This window comes from Phyllostomus hastatus, unplaced genomic scaffold (genome assembly GCF_019186645.2).
Source record: "Phyllostomus hastatus isolate PE091 unplaced genomic scaffold, TTU_PhHast_1.1 phas_contig_86, whole genome shotgun sequence".
NCBI lineage: Eukaryota > Metazoa > Chordata > Mammalia > Chiroptera > Phyllostomidae > Phyllostomus > Phyllostomus hastatus.
In genome coordinates this window covers 50402765-50406386 of record NW_025333977.1, presented here as the reverse complement: position 1 = coordinate 50406386, position 3622 = coordinate 50402765, and the positions used below count along the sequence as shown (strand labels likewise).

General features: G+C 42.1%; 1 non-coding gene across 1 annotated transcript; it reads right to left on the bottom strand.

Moving 5' to 3' along the window:
* Positions 1–2721: 2721 nt before the first annotated feature.
* LOC123827656 lies at positions 2722–2884 on the bottom strand. Its single transcript, XR_006787308.1, has one exon. It is a non-coding gene; the product is annotated as a U1 spliceosomal RNA (small nuclear RNA).
* Positions 2885–3622: the final 738 nt, after the last annotated feature.

Here is a 3622-nt window from a genome sequence, read left to right as displayed (position 1 = left end):
TGTGAAGTGAAGAAACCTAAAATAGATCTTATAGAAACCTATTGTGGCAGGGGAGATGCAGGCAGCTATTTTTTTTTATTGGATAGTGATAAGAAGCTAATGGGAAATCACTGAGCTAAGAGACAATACTTCTAATTTCTCCTTTTCCTGTGAATATTCTGTGGATGTTTCCACATAGGCAAAACACACTTGAAAAATGATTTAGGAAATTCAGATATTTATATGTAAGCTCAAAATATTTTGATGTTCAAATTCTGCAGACGTACTGACTGACAGTGGCACCTTGCTGATACAGTAGGAAGGGTTCCATGGGGTAAAATTGCCACCAGGGATAGGACCTAAATGGGAGGATTCTTGACAACTTTTAGTCAGAAAAAGGCTACTGGCAGCTTACCTGAGGAGCAGGTCCTTGGTGCAATCATATGTTTCTGTACCCAAGGAACATCCTATGGGGGAAAATGATGGCTCCTCAAGCTCTTTAATAAACCCAACCTTTTTGCTACAACCCACAAAGCCCTGCATGAATGACCCATTCTGCTTAGATACCTGACACTGTCATGTACCGGGTGTCCCCTGTGTTCTAGAATGACCTTTTTCTCAATCATATCACACTAATCCCTACCTGAGGCCTGAGCAATGGCTGTTTCCTCTGACTGAAATGTGCCTATTCTTCTCATGTATCTTGATGTGGATGGTGGCTTCTCCTAATTCAAGTCTCAATTCAAAAACCTTGATCTTAGAAGCTACCTCACCCTACCTCCAGTTATTACACTTGTCCATTTTACTTTTTTTCAGATTTCTTATCACTATTTCTTATCATTAAGTTTTTGAGGGAGGTAATCCTGTATTATCCAGGTGGACTCAAGATGGTCATAAGAGTTCTTAGGAGAGGCAAGAGAGTCAGAGTCCAAGGGAGGTTGAAAGATGCCACACTGTAGGCATTGAAGATGGAGGAAGTGGCCACAAGCCAAGGAATTCAGGTGACTTCTAGAGCTGAAAAGGGCAAGAGGATGGACACATATTTTTCCTAGAACTACTGACTCCCTGATTTTAGCCTAGTGACACATGTGTGTCAGACTGCTGACCTACAAAACTACGTGATGATAAAACTATGCTACTTTAAGCCACTGTATTTATGGTAATGTGTTACAGCAGCAATAGGAAACTAATCCAAGGTAACTAACCCTAACACTAACTTGGCTCCGCCCAGTGTATTAGAGCCACCTCCACATTAGCATGTGTGTTGGTCAGGGTTATCTAGAACAACAGAACAAGCAGGCCGTGTTTGTGCATGCATGTGTGTGTGAAGAGAAGGAGACTGATTTTTAAGGAATTGGTTCGTGATTGTGGAGGTTGGCAAGTAAAAAAAAAAAATACACAAAAACTGCATGGTAGACCAACAAGCTGGAGACCAGGGAAGAGCTGAATGCTACAGAGTGTATTCAAGGACAGTATGTGGGTAGAATTCCTTCCTAGGGCAATGTCAGTGTTTTTTTCTTAAGGTTTTCAGCTGATTGGATGAGGCCCATACACATTATGATGTTGATCTGCTTGACTCAAAGTCTACTCATTTAAATATTAATCTCATCTAAATAAATGCCTTCCAGACCAGTGTTTGAATAGATATCTGGATACTGTGGCCTCGCTAAACTGGTAAGTCAAATAGACCATCACAGCACGGTAGAGAGGTGCTACTGTCATCTCAGTAACATTGTTGTTGCTACCCTGATGTAAATGTTCGTTCTTCAGTACACTCGGGCAAAAGAAGTATTCAGAAGAATGAAACCAAGAATACAAATTGCACAATGCTTTTCCTGTACTGCACCCTCTGCTGGGATGGTGAGGTTTAGGTTAAACTATACATTTGCTATGACTCAGCACTCCATGTGGGGAATCCAGGCTTTCAAGTTTCTTCTCAAATGGAGAATATGAGGAAACCCCAGCAACCTCCACTTTTCCATCCACATGTGAAGTGTAGGTTTGTGTACTGGGTGGTATGTAACAAGGATTTGTTACACACACACAGGTAAAATTCTCATGTAAGTGTGAAACTGCTGGAAGCCGCCACATAAAGATCTGAGAACAGAACGGACCTAGAAGAAGTAGGTCAATAGATAAAGATTGGTGCGTGTCTGTAAACAAATTCTACCTGAATGAAGCCAGTGCTGTCCTTGGGTTTCTCAGGTATCAGCATCACTAAATTCTACCTTTTTCTTAAGCCAGTTTGAATTGACTTTTTATTGTTTTCAAGTAAAGTGTACTGTATATATTAAATTTAATTCCTGCAATGGTGTTTTGTAAAAATTAGAACCTAGAGTGTAAAATTGGATGAGGAAAAGAGCTAGGTCAATAAAGGTTTCTAGTCAACACCTAAAATAATCTGCAGGTCCCTGACAGATACCAAGATGAAGTGACCTCTAAAAAAGGTATGGCTCTCCGAAGGACATCCTCCCCAGAACCTACCTCTTGAGCAGGATGGCGCACAAGGGAGATCCTTCCCTAGACTAGAAGCAGAGTTATGAGAAAAAAGTAATGATGGGTAATGATCTCAGAGAAAAGAACCAAAGACAAGGTCAACCAGATCGACTGACCAAAGTTTTCCCTACCAAGGCAGTGTGTCATTGTTTTCTAAGCCTGTGGAATAGGATGCATACTATTAACTGGGATTTAATGTGCATTATTTTCCATCCTCCTGCTTTTTATTTTTATTTTTTTTTCACCAAGGAGAGTGTGAATGCAGTCCCCCACTGCCATGAATTATGCAGTCGAGTTCCCCACATTTGGGGAGGTCACAGGGGTCAGTACACATGGAGTGCATCGAGTAAGCCTTGCCCTGGGAAAACCACCTTTGTGATCATGGTATCTCCCTTAGCCAGGTAAACATCCCCCTGCTGTTTGAATAAATGTTTTGATTACAGTTACTTTGCCCTTTCTCCACCATTTCTCACTGGGTGTGTTGGGATGGTCAAACTTACTAGTTAGCCATGGGATGATGAGCTGCCCTTGCACACTGAACATACTGGGATAGTTACACGTACTAGTTAGTGATGGCTCTAAGGACCATGAGGACCAACATCTGTATGTGACTCGGAGGACTGCACATGACTCAGAGATTTTATACTTGAAGATGGGTACATTAACAAGATGACACCTTGACCTTTCTCTGAGGTTTCCCATTTGAGAATGCATGGAGGTTTTATCTGTTGTTCTTGCCACTAACTAACTACTCTCTCTTCTTAGGGTCACAGTGCTCTGACTTCCCAACACGCAGCTGATGTGCTGACTCCACTTTGATCTCCACATGTGCAGTGTATGACCAAAGTTGAGTCATTTCGTTTGTTCCACTTCCCTGATCACAGTGTTTGGGCCGTCATCAGGGATATAAGCCAAGTCTGCTCAGTTATGACAATGAGATTCAATTCTGGGGCTGCTGATTAGGAAAGCAAATTCTCTTTTGTGTTGCTTGGGCTTGAATCTTCTGGTTCAACTACAGAGCTAAAAACGGGGTGGTGGGGCCTGACTGGTGTGGTTCAGTTGGTTGGGTATCATTTTGCAAAGTGAAAGGTCACCAGTTTGATTCCCAGTCAGGGCACATGCCTGGGTTGCAGGTTTGGTCCACAGT